This window comes from Staurois parvus, unplaced genomic scaffold (genome assembly GCF_062004578.1).
Source record: "Staurois parvus isolate SC_StPar_1 unplaced genomic scaffold, SC_StPar_1.0 ptg000919l, whole genome shotgun sequence".
Taxonomy (NCBI): domain Eukaryota; kingdom Metazoa; phylum Chordata; class Amphibia; order Anura; family Ranidae; genus Staurois; species Staurois parvus.
The window spans coordinates 833618-852814 of record NW_028318715.1 but is presented as its reverse complement, the minus strand read 5'-3'; the positions used below and the strand labels follow the sequence as shown (position 1 = coordinate 852814).

The 19197-nt window shown below is 38.7% G+C and overlaps 1 protein-coding gene across 1 annotated transcript in view; it reads right to left on the bottom strand.

Moving 5' to 3' along the window:
- The window catches only part of BMP6 (bone morphogenetic protein 6), a 254745-nt gene that overhangs the window by 91684 nt on the left and 143864 nt on the right, over window positions 1-19197 (bottom strand). The window lies entirely within an intron of this gene.

Here is a 19197-nt window from a genome sequence, read left to right as displayed (position 1 = left end):
AATTAAAAGTCCCAGTTTGACTTGAACACCCCCCGTAGGTTGCCAAGAGCAGCTCCCGTACACCTTTTGATTATAATTTCAGCATTTCATGGTGCTCCCAGATATACAAACTCTTCACCATATAAAGTGGTGTAAAGCTAATAATTCTTTGACATAACCCTATTTCTATCACTTGAAGTATATTTTCATTTCTGCAGCCAGATTGGAATAACACCTACTTTATACTTGTTACATGTCCTCATGCACAGATAACTCCTTAAACAACAGATCTAAAATTGCAGCTTACAATTTTTAGATGCGCTATTCTGGATCCTCCCGCAAGAATAAATCCTACTAGTTCTCTTTGTTTATGGGGGGGACTGGGCAGCTGTGTTTGCCATAATTAACCCTGTGTGTACTGTGCAGACAAACCTTCAGTATCAATTTATATTAAACACTGTCTATCCTAACAAAGGGTTTAAGGTGTAGAGGCTGTGTTTCTTGCATTGTACAATAATGAAGACAGACGTGGGAAAAGCTCACCATAACAACCTCAAAAAACCTTGCAGTCAGCCATGACAACTCCACCAGAGAAACATCTACAAGATAAATATTTTATTGAAAATCTAGGCGTGCTGTGTGAATGTGAACACTTAACAAACATATAATGGGAGTTTTCTTAAATTTCACTACAAAAGTGGAAATAATCTTTAAATCCACATGATTCTCATGGCCATAGGCAGATAGAAGTCTTGTCACTCTGGACCCTATCACTATACTTTAAAACACATAATTTCATAATGTTTAAGAGGAATTCCAGGTATGGTATATTGTTACATAGTTACATTGGTCCAGTTTGGATCAATGTAACTATGCATATACGATACCCGTTTGATGTCCCTGGAAGCTGGAAATCAGGTACTCCAGTGATCTCCACTTGCTTCCACGCTCCATACTAAGCAGCCAGCCTGACACATTCTGAACACAAAAGGTCAACTGGTCCTCTAAAGCAGCCTTTCTCAACCAGGGTGCCCAGGCACCCTAGGGTGCCTTGAGGTTTCTTCAGGGGTGACTTAGTAAAATGTCTAAAAATTACTCAAAACTCCAGTGGGTGGACAAGCCTGCCTTTTAGGTAATAAATCACCTCTAATGTTGGGTGTCCTACATGTGTGGATATGGCTGCATTATAAAAACTATTAGAATAGTTTTTCACATTTTAGAATGGGGTGCCCTTTTAAAATTACGGACAGTCTTGAGGCACCCTAATTTAGAATAGGGTGCCTCAAGACTGTCCATAATTTTAAAGGGTGCCTCAGGACTGTCCATAATTTTTAAAGGGTGCCTTGGCAGAAAAAAGTGCTCTAAAGCGTACTTTGATTAAATAAGGTGGAGAGGTGGGGTGGGGATGTTACGCTCTCCACCTTGTTCAATCAAAAACAAAAGCTGCTGACCCAGTCCACTTTTCCATCTTGTGATCCCCTAGCCACCATTTGTGAAGACAATCCCAAGGAAACGAAATCCTTCATAGAATGAATACTATCTGCAAACAATGAAACTGTACAGCAGGTACACTCAGTGGGACCTACAACAGGAGGAATTTTCCAATGTAGTTTAATAACTGAAAACATTTGGCAGCGCACAGTCTCCTGTTAAAAGACCTGCTGCCCGCTTTACACATTTACACCTTGATATCTACTAAAATTACCAATGGGAATAAAAATAAAATCTTGTATAAAGTATATGTAGATCCTAAAAATTAGCTCCAATCTGCTAAACATGTCTGTTGCTTTTGAGCTTGTAGTAGATTACCAACACTGCCTCTGCTACACCAAAATCCTAAGTAGCCTTATCAGTCATGGCCGGAAAATTGCAAAGCACCTCCCCTTACATTTTACAGATGAGGAGAGAGGGAGGTGTTATGTAGTCAGGGGTGAGCAGCCTAGGGTGACAATGCCTGTCTCATTTCCTAGTGGGAGGATGTCTTAGTAGATATTGAAACTATACTATAAAACCGTAGAAGCAAATGGAAAGCACATATGATTATTTAACCTTCTACTGCAGGGCTGTATGTAGCCATGATGCTGTCCTAGGCACAAATTATGATGACTTTTCAACAAACCCTGCTCCTTGTGTCACGTGAGAATTTTGGTAAACGCAACTGCTAGAATGAGCTGTTAGAAGCATCATGCTGTCTTAATTTTATGCATAACTACTTTCAGATGTACAGACCACCAAACAAGAGAAAGAAAAAAATGGATTCATGTCTTGTGACTACAATGCCTTTCAATATCCCTTACAGCTCTCTTACTGGATTTAGCCAAAAAAGTCCAAGGGTGGACAGAAAAGGGAAATAAACTGAGGAAAATTTAATACAGTCCTGTTCTAGTGTGTAAAAGTGGAGCTCTTCTTTAGATTACCTTTAAATGACATACAGTAGTTGTATTTATTATGTTAGTTCTAGAAGCTGCTGGTTTTCAGAAGCACTTCAGTGTTGAACAGGGTGGTGATGGTAGACTAACATTCCCTGAAGTTTACACAAATGTTAAAATTTATTTTTACAATTTTACTAAATGGTGCGATGCTTGAAAAAATTGCTGACAGAGCATAAAATATGCTGGAAATATGCTGTACTGGAGGAAAAAAACAATACATGTTTAATAGTCATTCAGCTGAAGTCATAGGGTTTTTGAGGAAATGTCAATCATAGATCTCTAACAGACTTTCACTGTATTTTATAAGGTTAGCAGTGTAGATTCTTAGGGAACTTTCAAAGTACTGCTTACTTTATATAAATTGCGCTATATGTGACAGTGTATTAAGAAATAAAGGATCTTCAAGTTTGAGATTTAAAAAACATAAATTTTAAAGTAATATTTGTACTGACAATTTTAGCCATTCTGAGTTTTACATGTAATTATTATGTATATGTTATATTATTAAACTAATTGTATACATTTTGTAAAGCAAACTCAGCAAAACCGTTTGCATATTCTACTCCTTTAATGTCAGGAGTGAAAAAGGTGACATATTTGTAGTCATACCTGGGAACTTGCTAGAATTGACCCAGTAATACAGGAATTTTGATTAGGTTGCGGGTTGTAGCTAAAATCAAAGAAACCTCTGTGACAGTCTATTTAACACATTCCACATTTCTAAAAAAAATAGATTTGAATTCTCCCCTGCTCCAATTTTCATTAGGAAAGTGTGTAAGCTTTCTTAACATGGTCCCACTACAGTTTGTGGGAACTTAGCCACTCTTTTTTTTTTTATTATAAATATTTATTAATTTTTCAACCAAGTACAGATCACAATCACTTTCTCCTTTAACAAAAGGAAACAAGACATAAAATCAATATCTTCCTACTGACTTAGTTTATCTATTTCCCACATCCACAACTACCCCTATCCCTTCCCCTCCCAACCCCCGCCCTCACAACTCCCCCCCCCCCCCATCCCACTCTGCATTTCTCTTCTAACCCAAAAAAACTATTTCTACAATCCATATTGGAACTTAGCCACTCTAGTAGGTGCGCTACTGAGATGAACTACAGATGCTTTAGGGAGGTACCAGAACTTGTGTCAAGGGCGCATGGAGCACAATTTTAAGATAATAAAAAAATGGAATGTGTACATAATTTTGAGATTCTAATAAACTGCTGTGGTGAAGTGCCTGAATTAGGAGGTTAATGTAACATAGAGTATTTAGTTACTCTTTAACCAATCATTCGGTAAGCATTTACGCTGGAGTCAATCGTTTAACAGACTACGAAGTTCGCACCAATGGAACAAAGAGAGCAGAGATAGAAAGCCATTAGTGGCTCTGATGGACAGCTCTTCTGATGAGCATTTGGAATGATGAATGCCAACATAAGCAGAGAAGCACATGTGGCCGCTGGCTATTTTCATATTTGCTACAAAGTGAACATTGTTACTGAAGTGATGTTGCAAAACTAGCACAAATAAAGGCTGTCCCTCCTATTCATAAAAAGTGTATTAGGGGAACTTGTAATATCATTGTATTTGACCTCTCCTGATTATTTTTTTGATCTCAATATGGAACAACACCTTTTATTCAAAGATTGGTTGCAGGATGCAATCTTGGTTACCCCCTTGATGATTGCTGTTTGCCAATGTTCAGGTAGAGACCAAAATCCCAGCTTGTAGCCTCTGGATACCATGCTCTGGGTCCAAACCCCTGAAACATTCCAGGGTCAGATGGCTGAAAATGCCAGCAGATGCCCCCTCACTTCAAAACGTGGGAGTGCTCACTCATTGAGAGTACTTGTTTGTGAAAATGGAGGACTTGGGGGGTTCAGATCCTACAATGGAACTAAGTTCCAGGCTTTGCCTTGGAGGCATGGGAGAAATGTAGAGAGCTTTTCATGGACTCCAAAGAAGAGAGTTTCCCAGAAGGAGATTTCACTTTCTTTTTCTGGTGCAAAAGACATCCAACATCCTCCTTGATAAAATTGTCCAGGGATTCGCCAAAGAAGCATTTCTCATTAAAGGGAATATGCAAAGTGTGCTTCTTGCACTGAAGCTCTGCAGACCAGCCTTTGAGCCAGAGGGTCCTCTGCATGTGTATAAAATGAAGGCCTATTCTAAATATATACCAAATAATATCCCCTAGCATGTCAATGTAATTGAACAGGGCCACAGGCAAGAGCTGTAGTTGTTGGAGGACAGAAGGATCCATCAGGATAGAACCAAAATCCCAAGACGGCTTAGAAAGCGATGGTATGGCAGAGGGACAGTGCTGTAAAGCACTCTGCAGCTAACTCATAACATTGCATCAAGGTTGCCTAGGTAGGCCCCTAATGCAGACTGCAGTGCTCAAGGAGCCACATTACAGGCCGACCCCACTTCTTCTTCCCAGCAGGGTTGGGTATGGCTCCTAGGGAAAAGCCGTGAATTAGCTAATCTAGGAGCTGCAAAAATGAGCCCCAGTGGCTCTGCAGACACTCAAAAATCTTTCAAGCAGAACAATATCTTGATAAAAAGAGGTAGAAAAATAGGGATTTGCTTACTTTTTTTGGAGCAGAAAGAAAATGTCCTTTCTGCTAAAGACACTAGCAGGAAACCGAGGCATGATGCGGATAGAAGGGATTATACTGGGCTGCCTTACAGCTATTGTTTGCCAGTGTCTGATTTCCTGAAGGCAGCTGTATAACCCTATGTACCTGACTTCTACTCCTGTACCTTCTAAAGTATGATTAAGAAAAAATAATCAAAAAAACTCCAACGCAAAATGCCAATTCCCTTTCTAGTGCTTTGACTATCTGTACCACAACTGACTCTTTATGTGTTCCCACACATATCAGGGAACATGACAAACAGTGCCACGCAGTACCAGCCACTTATCAATTACATTGTACCATGATTAATCTCAATAAATTATTCATAACCTAAAAAAATTGATAAATAAAATCAACAATATATAACATGAATCCTTAAATAAATGTTGTCAGTTCATCACATACTTGTGTCATGGTCCTTTTTTCCACTACATGCACATTCTTCAATTTTGTGAATTGGACACTTTCATTTTCACCATATATTGTGCAATTCCCAACACCAACAATCAAATGCCCTCATCTTCTTTACATGACCTAAAAGTGCCTTGCCCTTTAAACTGGGGTCAGTATAGACATGACTGGTCCCACTCTCTGTGGCCTCCAGGTTTCTCAATCCGCATCCATCCTCGTCACTCCATAAAAGAAATGCCACCCAAGGCTCAAAAAGAATAAACAATCATAGTGCTCTCCGCTCTCCGCTTTCCCACCAATATTTTATTAAAACTACTAAAATACAATTTGCATAAAATGTGCACTGTTCTGGTTCACTTCAGATAAAGGGTAAAAGGCAGTCACTTTGGTAACACATTCCATTCACTTCTGGTTTTGTGGCATGATGTCATTGGCTCCACCCTACAGCATCACGTGACTTTAAAGGTTTGTAAGCAAGCAGTGCATAAGACCAATCACACAGAGGGGTGGGATTAGTGTTCCTTAATGAACTTCAAGAAAAATATTTTATAGTAATTACAAAAATCTTGTTTTATCTTCCATTAAGGACTCTAGTAAGTCTAGGGGTGGGATGTCCAAAAGCAGTGGGTGACCAATGCAAATATGAAAATCAACAGATGTGAAATGATATTAAAATCAATGCCTAAATGGAGTCTTGATGGGGACAAATTTACTAAAAGTACGAATGTACTAAAACGTAAAGGAAATTGAAAGGGAAATGACCCCAAGGGTCTATTTGGCATTCCACATCAAGGCAGATAATACCAAGAAGAGGAAATAGTACCTGAATTAAAAAGGAGCCTAAATTAGCAATCGCTAATACACTGTATCAACTGGAAGGTAACTTAAAACAAGAGATAAGCTAGTCATGAAAGACAGTTACTAGAATAAAGGCCTAATCTTGTCAACCAAATCCTTGACTTCACGGAATGAAGGTTCGGAGATACAAGGTGGATTTGCGTTACTAAAACTGGAGAGTGAAAAATCTGATGCAACTGTGCATGGTAGCCAATCAGCTTCTAACTTCAGCTTGTTCAACTAAGCTTTGACAATAAAACCTGGAAGCTGATTGGTTTCTATGCAAAACTGAACCAGATTTTGCACTCTCCAGTTTTAGTAAATCAACCCCAGTATGTTAAAAAAAATAAACACTAATAGCTGAAGGATAGGAAGGGTAACCATAACCCTTGACATCAAGGAGATTGAGTTCCATAACAAAAGGGATGTTCCTAAATAGGAAGTAATTTCCAAATAAGATATATATAATTCTGAGAGCTCTCTGAACACAAAATTACAATGGAACAGTAGGATGAGAAAAAAGTCTGACTCTTTACATTATAAACTGTTGCAGGGATATGATAGCCACATTAAAGCCTGCCTGACTGAATATAGAGTATAAAAAACATGGTATTAAAGAAGAAAAAGAAAGGGAGAAGGAGACGCATAATAAGGATCTCCCATCTTGCCAGTAGGATTTAATTGGTGCCACACCCCTTAATAACCAGACACTGAAAGATACATAACCCTAACTAGAAAAGCTAATGGGGCTTTAGAGGCAGCATACAAGAAAATTAAATATTCAAAAAAGTAACAGAACATAGCTTCATTAATAAAATTCAAATCATAGTTGTGGTGTTGAGGGTTGAACAGATAAAACGTTTATCTTAAAAAAGCACAATGTGCTAGTAATAAACACAATCAATATAAACTATTACAAGATATGGTCTTGAACAGTATAAATGTCATAATTATGATGGTTCCAAGTTAATACTTTGCTAGTTGCTCCGACACGTTTCATGGGACAGAGCCCGCTTCTTCAGGGAGACAACGTATATTCTAGAATTATGCAAAAATGACCAAAAAAGCAAAAATGAATATATAGCATGTTTAGAGAGATAATGATAGATCTAACAAACGTTCTGTCAGCATATTACCCATTGATGACATCATGGACTGTATGAGAGACCAGTGGAAAAACATGAACAGTGGATCCCAAAAGGAAATGAAGAAAAAAATCACTCAATCAGAAATATGGATATCCGCCAGCTGGGAAAAGTTACAAATTCATAATAGGAAGCTGAAAAATCATCAAAACATAAAAAATGTTTAAATGTCCCAGAGCATTACAAATTAAACCCCTACTCCCCAAACTAGTTGTATATTAAAGCCACACCACGCCGTGACGTCACGCCGTCGGAGCATTACATATTACCAGCTGGTCAGTCCTCTTACAGACAACTGTCTGCAACGGTTTTGCACTTTTTATGTGATGCACCTTTTATTTGAATAAAAAATTTAACCTACTACACTATGGGAGTATCCTTGTTGTCCCCTGGGGGAGTACTCTAGCCTGCAGGTCCATTGTTAAGACGGATCACCACCTACCACCCAGGCCATTGGGAGTGACAGCACCCACCAGGACCACACAGGCATATCTGAGTGAGAAGGACAGCTCATCTGGGTTCCAACAGAAGGAAGACCTCCTATCACCTGAGATCAGGATTATTACATACAAGGCGCATTTAATATGCGCGTCCGGTGAGTGCGCATTTCATTTCCACCTCTACCCGGACAACGAAGTCACCTTTTATTATCCTGATTTATTTATATTTATGGGACTACTTCTTACCTTTATTTGAATTTAATTTGATTTATGATATTGTATTTCATCCATTCACTCTATTAGCTATGAGCGCTGCACTTGTCACATACATTGTCTCTTTCATAGGTTATTGGTACCTGATTCTGTGCGTAGCAGCTTGTTTATTTACACTAAGGCGCTTTTTACTACTCTTTATATACTTTGTCTGATATTAACTGCACTGCCAGTCTTCTCAAAAATGTAGCAATAAATTAATCTCTCAGCTTCCAGGTTTATATAGCAGAATGGGCTGCCAAAGTACCGGTGTTTCCGCCATGTGGTGCATGCGAGACTGCATCATTGACATACGTAAATGACGTCACAATGTCAGTGCAGCGCGCATCATAGCGTCTAGTGTCACATGATTACAGCCAACTTAAGGAAGTCCATATGGGAAGACATAAGGTGCTGACACTGTCAGCCACTATAAAAGGCAGACAAGGAGAAAGAAATCAAGCCAAAACACTACCTAGTTCAAATGTATATACATAAAATAGGTCATAACATAGTATTCCATCTGGTCCAGGTGCTTTATTCACCTTTATACTGTCTAAATATTTTTGGATCATCTCAGTTGTGAGCCAATGTGGATCATCTGGAGCTGTGTCAATGCCATGCCCATCATGGACAAGAGCTCCCCCATGCTCCTTTGTATACACAGAGCTGAAGAAGGTATTTAATAAATTTGCCTTCTCTTTGTCCCCCGTCACCCACTCTAGACTATTTTGTAAAGGGCCTACATGCTTGGTAGAAACCTTTTTACTATTAATATATTTGAACAATGTTTGGGGGTTGGTCCTGCTATCTTTTGCAATCTGTCGTTCGTTTTCAATTTTTGCGGCCTTTATTTCCTTTGTGCATATTCTGTTTTAGTCTTTGTAATGTTTAAACGATGATAGAGTTCCTTCATTTTTATATTGAATAAAAGCTTTTTTCTTATTATCTGTAGCCTTTTTAACTTTGGCCGTAAGCCACATAGGTTTGATTTTTAGCCTTTTAAACTTGTTGCCCATGGGAATATATCTTGCAGTGTGTTCACACACAGTCTTTTTGAAGAACTCCCACTTCTATGTTGTGTTCATCAATGCCAATATTCCCTCCCAATCTAAATCTTGGAGAGCAGCTCTCAGACTTGGAAAATTAGCTCTCTTGAAATTGAGCATTTTTATTTTTCCCGTATGTGCTTGCTGTTTACAGCTAACAATAAATGAAAACATGTTATGGTCACTTCTACCCAGATGTACCCAGAAAGTGTAAATGAACATTGATATTCTACACCTTCTGCCCATAATGAAGGTAGGAAACTAACTGAGGGAACAAGAGGAAGACGTTAGGGAACTAAGGACTAAACCAACTAATCCAAACATTCAGGTAAATTGGGTTGTACTACGTCAGAAATATAGTAATAACAAGTTGTAGTTACACTGAATTGCCACTAGATAACATCACAAAATAATATTACTGTAAATTGCATAATGAAATCCAATGCAAAGGCGATGGTTACATGGTTACAGGTTAAGGTAAGCAGCCCATCATGAGCAGTCTAGCACTAGCATTATTTGAACCTTCTCTACCTATTCTTGTTACTACAGACAAGGCTGCTGTTAGAAACCACGGAGCTCCATGCAGCCAACCTGCATAGGGCCCCTCAAATAACCAGTTTACTGTGCTTCAGTTATGAATGAACAGAGTGAGCGATCAGTACCAGTCACTCATCGTGTTCATTCAGGAAAGGAAAAGCCTGGTAAATGTGACATATTTACTGCACCCTTCCCCCACTCTCCATCCTGGGAAGGATCCTATTGTGTGCTTGCAGCTACCAGTGGGAAGGAGAGAAGGGAAGCCAGTAGCAACGTGGGGGTAAGGAAGGTACACAGAGGCCCTGGGAGGTAGATGGAAATGTATGGTGCACAGGGAGGGTGATCGGTGAGGCGGGGGGGGCAATTACCACCTGATCCACTGTATGGCTCTCTCTGCAGCAGTCAAAAGCCAGTGGGAGAGGGGGGAGAAGAAGCCATATAGGGGATCGTTTCCAGTAATTGCCCCTCCGCCATGCTGATCACCCAGCTGCCTGGGCCCTCTGCTGGCCTGGGCCCCACACAGGAGGACTGGTGGTACTCCCTTATCTACAGCCTTGACTACAGATGCTTCAGACTATGGCATTGGTGCAGTGCAAACCAGGCAGACAAAACTGCCGCATTTGAATCTAGAATTCTTACAGAAGCTAAACAAAAGTATTCTACTGTACAAAAGGAAGCTCAAGCAGATGTTTGGGCAACAGAAAATGGAGAATATACCTATGAGGTTGACAGTTTACCTTATGGATTGACCTTAGTCCATTAAATACCTTAATTACCACAAAGGTATTTGGGCAAGCAGGAAAGCGTAAAGCCAGATGGTCAGCAAGGCTACTCAATTTCAACTACAAAATACAATACAAAGTCTGAAAAATGTTAATGCAGATTGTTTGACACAATTACCCTTACCTGCAAGTACTAGTATTCAGGATGAAGATGTTGAAGTTGTATTTACTGATGTAGATGCAGTTACATCATCTCAGTTCAGACAAGCTCATCTTGCATGCCAAATACAAGTACAATCAAGGGATATTTTAAAAAGCAAATATTCAAATTTGGAAAAAGAATTGAGCCCTGTTCTATAATGTTACTATAGGATTAGACAGGAACTGTCCTCAAATAATGTCTGTATTGTCCATGGATCTCATCCCTTGCTCGTACCGGAGAACATGACAGCACCTTATACAACTTTTACCTGTGGACAGCCAGTTTGATATAAGAGTAAATTGCCAGAAATTGCATTTGTCTCAAATATAACATTTGCTGCTCTAATTAGATTTCTCTTCACAGTCTTCAGCTGGAAAGGCAACCCAAAGGAACTAGTGCCTGACAATGGACCACAATTTTTTTCACCTAGGATTAAATACTTCCTGAGATAGACATATTGTATATAGGAAATCCTCATTTTTTTTACCCCAAGAAAATGGGGAGACTGGGAGATTAAAAAAAGCCTTAAAGTTTTACTAAATCCATAACAGTATAATCAGTCTGTATATGCAGTAAAGCATGCTTGGTATACTCACTATGGAATCTAGGGGGTTACTGATCCCCATTGTGCAAAAAGACTTTTTGATCCTGTGTTCTTTGATCCGCCCCATCTTCTACGGTCCCCAATCCATCTATTGATAGTACAGAGCTCTAGGAGGCACTCTGCCCATGCTCAGTTTAGTGTATATTGCTAGAGAGTTTTTTTTTCTTTGGGATGGTGCATCTGATCAGGACAGAGCCAATCAGAACTGTTCAGACAGACGGTCAGGGGTTATGCAGACTCATAGGACAGTCTGAGGAGAATTAAAACGCCTCCTACAAATCTTGGAAAGTTATTAGTATAGAGTTTCTACATGTAGGACTGAATTAAGGGCCGATTCACACCACAAGTTCTGCATTCCAGATGCATTTCTGCTTTCACATTTTGGATGTATTTTGATAAGTTTCAGTGCATTTTTTATGTGGTTTTGATGTGGTCTCCTCTTTGTTTTTTTATCTCATTTGAGGACATGTGCATTCCAGTACGTTGTTGATGCATTTTGCCACGTTCCAGATGTGTTTCATACATAAAAAATTGCAACATGTTTTACTTTTGTTGACTGAACTGGAACGCACTGTGCTGGTGTGAACTTGGGCCATTGGAATACAGGTTAAATACTGTCCATGCATTTTTGGTGCAGAAGAAAAAATCACTGGTCTGTATTTGGTGTGAACCGGCCCTAAGGGCAGCTCATGCCCTAAACACAGCCCCCTTGGCCCTTCCATTGCTTAAATGATAGGAGATTGAGACAAGTGCTGAAAATAAAATAAAAGTTGGAAAATGTATAAACTTTTAGTGTTCTTCTGCATCAGCCCTAGACCAGACTCAACAATTATATTAAATAAAATCTTTTTGATTATATTTATTTACCAGATTGTTCAAAATCAAGCAACTCACTGAGGCCTTTTATTTAGAAACAATGAGGGAATAACTTATTTGATAAATGTTCATAAAAAATAATTACTTTTTTTACCGAATGCTTATTTTCACTTTTAATCATTGTCACTTTGATGTTAAAAAATTCACACTTTGATGTTAACAAAAATGAAAAAATCCTTTTATTTAAAAAAAATATCTTTTTTGGATGTTAATTTTTTTTGCTTTGTACTTTAAACCATGTAAGCAAATTATTTACATATGCCTAAATAATTATTTAATTTTCAACTTGCACTTGAGTGTCCAGAAAAGAGAGGACTTTCAGCCCAGGATGTTAAACAAAAACCCAAAAAACAACAGATGCCATTGATATGCATATATCTGGGGAGGGAGGGGAGGGAAAGTTAGCTCAGGGCAAAGGAGCAAAAAGGATAAGTGCACTTTTTTTTAGAAAGACCTTTTAAGTTGGCACTGTGTAAAATAGTTACATGTATAATACTTTCTATACTCTGCACGCGTTAGTTCCAGCTACTGTTCAGTTTTTTATATTATGGATGCCTGAGAATGTGTATTATACTGTAGAAGCTTGAACTTATTAATAAAGCCCTCTATAACTACTCTGCCTATCAGATCACGGGACACACCAATGTTGTTGATCTGAATATACTGCATGAATATAAGCTATATGTACAAAAGAAAAACAAAATGGCGCTGGGAGAGGACAACACATGAAGAGTCTAGATAGGTTAGTGACAAATGATGAATACAGCAGGAGAAATACAAATACAAATAGGGGAATAAGTGTACAATAGTAATGAGTTCAAAATGGGGTGGCGATAGAGTAAAAAATGGAGACTTGGAAGTCCATAGTCAAAGGGTCCTAGGTGGTGGATGGATGGTGAAGGCAGCTCCCCATTGTGTCCGATATATGCTATATGTACCCACATACACCTGTCTTATAAAATCTGTACATGTTCTGCTGTAAGTTTTGCAATATATTGATTGTGGAAATTATGCAGTGCACACTTAACCACTTGACCTCCAGATGGTTTTATCCCCTTCACAACTAGACCATTTTTTCCTATTCAGCACTGTGCTAATATATTTTATTTCTCCACACAAATAGGGCTTTCTTTTAGTGGTATTTAATCACCCCTGGGTTTTTTTTTATTTTTTACTATATAACAAAATATACGGAAAAATTTGAATTTTATTCTGTAATAAAATTTTGCAAACAAATAATATTTCTTCATAAATTTAGGCCAAAATGTATCCTGCTACATTTTGTTTTTGTAAAAATAACCCAAATAAGTGTGTATTATTTAATCTGTGTGAAAGATTTAGAGTTTACAAACGATGATATATACAGTATATATGAACATTGGTTGATCAATTCTGATGTTCTGACTCATTTCTTAAGGTCCTAAAATACCAGGACAGTACAAATACCCCAAGTCCAAGTTATTTACTAAAAGGTATGGTAAGTTTTTGAAGTTGTAGTTTTTTGTCACAATTTTTTGGAAAGTGAAGAAATTTTAAAAAACTTTTACAATTTTATTTTACATACTGTCACCAGTGTCGTACAGCATCATCATATGACTGGTGTGGCCGTGATCAGGTGATACTGACTGGTGACAGTATGCAAAAAAAAGAAATTACGGCGCCCGGTGATTGCCGAGGATTCTGACGTGGGGGGTGGAGGGAGAATTGTTAGTAAACAAAACAGTTCTGTGCACAGCCATGCAAAGCAGTGTGCTTACAGGGAAGCACAAACACAGAACATCCTTAAAACAGCACACAGTTAACCCTTTGATCTCCCCAGATGTTAACCCCTTCCTGCCCAGTTCCATTAGTACAGTGTCAGAGCTTTTTATTAGCACTGATCTCTGTATTGGTGTCACTGGGAATGTCAGTGACACCAAGTCAGTTCTCTCCAGTGTCAAAATGTCCACCGCTGTCCCGCTATAAGTCCCTGATCGCTGCCATTACTAGTAAAAATTAAAAAACAAAAAAAGCCCAGTATATATACCGCCATTTGTAAATGCTATAACTTTCACATAAACTGATTAATTTCCACATATTGGGATTTTTTTTTAGCAAAGACATGTAGCAGAATACATTTTGGTTTAAATTTTTTGACAAAATTTTATTTTTTAAATTTTTGGACATGTTTAATAGCAAAAAGTCAAAAATATTGTTTTTTTGCTCAAAATTGTCGGTCTATATATTTTTTTTAATAGCGCAAAAAATAAAAAACACACAGGTGACCAAATACCCTAGAAAGAAAGCTCTATTCAGTGGAAAAAAAGTCTGTAAATTTAATTTGTGTGCAGCATTGCATGACCGTGCAACTGTCAGTTAAGGTAACGCAGCGCCTAATGCAAAAAATGGCCTGGTCAGGAAGGGGGCCGGGGGGAATGTTCTGGAGGGCAAGTGGTTAAAGCATTTTTTGTTTCACCTTTTTGGAATCTCCTCAAAATTGTTAGTCTTTTTTTTATAGCGCAAAAAATAAAAAACGCACAGGTGATCAAATACCACCAAAATAAACCTCTATTCATAGGAAAAAAAGGACAGAAATTTCATTTGGGTTCAGTGTTGCATGACCACACAATTGTCAGTTAAAGTAATGCAGCGCCGTAACGCAAAAAATGGCCTGGTCAGGAAGGGGGGTAAATCCTCTGGAGGGCAAGTGGTTAATAGGTGAAATGTGATCACTGTGATTGGTCACAGTGATCATGTGGTATCTGATCCAATCATAGCTGCCCGATACCAAACACCATGAACGGGGGGGGGGCACTTTAGTGGCACATGGCCGGGATGACGTAACAGTAGGTTGTCCAATAACAGCAGAGCCGTCAGCCAGCAGAAAAATGACTTACTGCTGATCGGTAAGTGATTGAAAACTTACTAAGGTCTCATTCACACCTGAGCATTTTATAGCTCAAACTGCTCAACATTCAAAATTCCATAACTTTTAATTGTGCTTGTTCACAGCTGAGTGCAATGCCACTTGAAATTTGAAGCTTGAATGTACATGAGCTTCGTTTGCGCTACAAGCTTTAACCTCAGCCATTTTTGGCCATAACAGATTTCAATGGGAAAAAATGAAAATAAACGTGCCTATCATGCATTTTTCCCCAGGTAACTAGCTTTTCATTAGCTAAAAATAATTAAAATAAACACTTAAGCAAAAACGTCTACAAAAAACCTTGTACAAAAAAAAGAAAAGAAAAAAAAAGCCTGTAAAAACGACTAAAGATGCTCAAGTGTGAATACAGCCTAAGGCTGGCCATACACTATACAATTTTCTGTTCAATTTCTGCCCAATTTCCTTTAGGTTTACCTTCACCTATGTAGTGCAAGAGCCTGCCTGATTGGATACAATTGAAAGTGTTGTTTAGGTTTGACCTCTCGTTATGTGGTTTTTGGTAAATCTAAAGCAAAAATCTCAAGAACATTGAAGAGTGTATGGGCAGCCTAACTGTGTAAGTGATTGGGGAATTTCCTCTGTAAATGTAAGCACCAGGTAGAGATTCTAGTATTTTACAATACGGTATATGTACTGAACAGTGTGTGTTGCTGAATCTTCCAACACCTAGAGAAACAAAACATTAAATATTCGTTTTAAGTGGTCGTAGCCCTTGAAATAGAAGTAAAACAAACGTATTTTAACCACTTCCCGTCCGGCCGTTGTATATAAACGGCCAGACAGTGGCAGTGCAGGAGCGGGTGGCTGTTTATAAACGGCCTCCCCACCCCCTGCTTGTGCACACTCCCTGGGAGCGCGCAGCACCATGATCCGGTGCCCGCTGTGTCCTCCGGACACAGTGGAACACCGATCGTCGCACGGGACCTCTATACGAGGTCCCGATCATGTAATCACTGATTGGCCAATCAGTGATCACATGCAGAGTAGTAAGCAAGATGTCACTTCTGACATCATTGCTTACTACGTGTGAAATCTGTGAATGATCACAGAGGTCACATGATACAAGGCTATTCACAACAGCCTTGTACCATGTGACAAGATGTGACCAATCACAGCTCACACAGTATCTCTCAATGGCTGCAAGAATGCAGCCAGAGAGAAGGAGAAATTATTGCTTTTACAGCATTTATGGGTGTAAAAGCAATCAGTGTAAAAAAAACTTATCATGTCATCATGGTGACACTGTACTGCTAGGATGACAGTATGTAAAAAAAAAACCCCATAAAAATTAATATAAAAAAATCAAATAAAAATTTAAACATTTTTTCAAAAATTATCATTTTTGGTTATAAACTAATTTGGATTATTTTTTTTTACTAAAAAGATAACTTTTTTAAAAAGATAAATGTTGGTCAAGATTTATGATGAAATATTATTTATTTGCAAAATTTTATAAGAAAAACACTTTTTTTTCAAAATTTTTGTACTTTTTCATTTATATAGCAAAAAAATAAAAATCCCAGTGGTGAATAGATACCACCAAAATAAATCTTTATCTGTCTGAAAAAAATGCTACAAAATTCATACAGTGTTGCATGACTGCGCAATTGTCATTCAAAGTGTGATAGTGCTGAAAGCTGAAAATTGGCCTGGACAGGAAAGGGGTGAAAGTGTCTGAACATGAAGTGGTTAGTAGCACTAAGTGTCATTTCTGTTTTCTGTATCGATCATCTGCACTGCCCGAGGGCCCGGGGTCAGTAGGGGGCCCCATGAGATGCCCCTGGTACCTTTTTCATAGGCTTTTTCGAGTTTGGGCAAGGACACAGGGGCCCCATGATCCCCTATTGCCCGGGGGCCCCATGAGTGGTCAGTCCGCCCCTGCCCATACGCCATGCTTTTTAGCACCAGTAAAGACTTCCCAAACAGTGGCAACATTCCAGGGCTCCTTTCCTACTACTATGTCACAAGGGGCCTGGAACACACAGATTTGCAACGCTCTGCAACTTTCCTCAACATTGAAAGAGAAAAGCCTGTTGAAAAACCATGCAATCTGTATTATTTTTGGCTGGCAACATTCTTCTTTGTTAAGGGTAATACAAAACACACCATGTAAGCCTGTTTTAATGACAGGTCCGAATCTCAGCCGCAATAATTCCAGGGGACATAATTTGCTGTAACATATACAGTGATTTTGAGAAAAATAATATCTATTCGGCTGAGAATTCCTCTGTGGTGGTTTCCTGCTTGTTTAAATTAAGGGAAAAGAAATGAAACAAAATAATCTATGCCCGCATTTTCTTTCAATGGTGTTAGGCAAAGAAAACTTTTGACAAATGGAGGGCTGGCCTCTGTTTCCAGCACAAAACCGTGGACACATATGGCTTGGGTTTCCAGTGCTGATTTCCATATTTCGCACGTAATTATCTTTTCATGTTTTACTTAATGTATTCAGTAACTCAGGCACAAATTAGGTTTTACAAAGGTGAAGAAAGCTAGGGGTTCAGAAGTATGTTTACCATACAAACAATGTGCATTAGCAATTATTTCATTACGCAGCTTGAACATTTAGGCCACTTGCACACTAGTTAACACATTCGCTGAGCTCTAGGGAAAATTAGTGCAACTTCACTTGCAAAGTGTACATTCTATTTGCCTCTAGTAAATCAACCCCAGTGTATCCACCATCCTGATTCATGAGTCCTGGATCCCAAATTAAAAAAGTACCAATGCAAAGCAAAACTAAATATACAAAATATTGTTGTTTAATGTGGTTGTAAACCTCAGACATGAAATATGAACAAAGCATATCCCTCTAAAGTGTGTACTTATCTCATTAACCGCTTCCTGTCCGGCCAGATGGTGGCAGTCCAGGGGCGGGTTGCCATTCATAAACCACGCCCACCATTTTGGATTGTGCCCGCTCCCTGGGAGTGCGCAGCACCGCAATCCAGTGCCCACTGTGAACACCGATCACTGTACGGGACCTCTATGTGAGATCACGGTTATGTGATTGGCCAATCAGTGATCACATGAAAATGTCACTTTTGACATCATTGCTTACTCCGTGTGAAATCTATGAATGATCACAGAGATCACATGGTAGAAGGCTTGTCACAACAGCCGTGTACCATGTGACAAGCTGTGACCAATCACAGCTCACACTGTATATCTTAATGGCTGAAAGAATGCAGCCAGAGAGAAGGAGAAATCATTGCTTTTACAGCCATTATGGGTGTAAAAGCAATCAGTATGAAAAAAAAAATATTCATCACCCTCCACCATAGTGACACTGTACTGCTAGGGTGACAGTTTGTTAAAAAAAAAAAAAACAACCCATAAATAATAATATAAAAATATAAAATAAAAATGTAAAAAAAAAATGTTTAAAAAATTATAATTTTTGGTTATAAACCAATTTGGGTTATTTTTTTTTTACTAAAAAGATAACTGAATAAATTTTGGCCAAGATTTATGAAGAAAGATTATTTATTTGCAAAATTTTTGGGCTTTTTCGTCTGAAAAAAATGCTAAAAAATTCATACAGTGTTGCATGACCGTGCAATTGTCCTTCAAAGTGCGACAGCGCTGAAAGCTGAAAATTGGCCTGGACAGGAAAGGGGTGAAAGTGTCTGAACATGAAGTGGTTAGTAGCACTAAGTGTCATTTCTGTTTTCTGTATCGATCCTCTGCTATCAGCATGAGTCACTTCTGACAAGTTCTGGACACCAATAGAAAAATAGTGACGGGGAAGGACCTCCAGCAGATTGACAGCCTCAGCTCTGTTTCTGTGTGCTGCTTGTAAGAGGGCAAGTCTCTTCCCTCCAATCAGCTTTCAGAGCTCTCCTAGCTGAACTCTGCAGTGTGTAATTTTAGCTCTCCACCCCTTTTTTCAGAACTTTTAGACAAGCTTTATAAATTCAGGACTTTGAATAGCTGTAGAAGAGAGAAGACTGCATTCAAACAGGTACAACTTATGTAGGAGGATTTGTTCCATCTCTGTGTATCACCTGTCACTTTACTGGGCATATGTAAGGATTTCAAATATATCTATATGGTCCTCCTAGGCCTAGGCCTCCTAATCAATATTACAAAAGGCTGCTAAAACCTTACCATATACCAAATGAGAAAATGACAAATAGAAA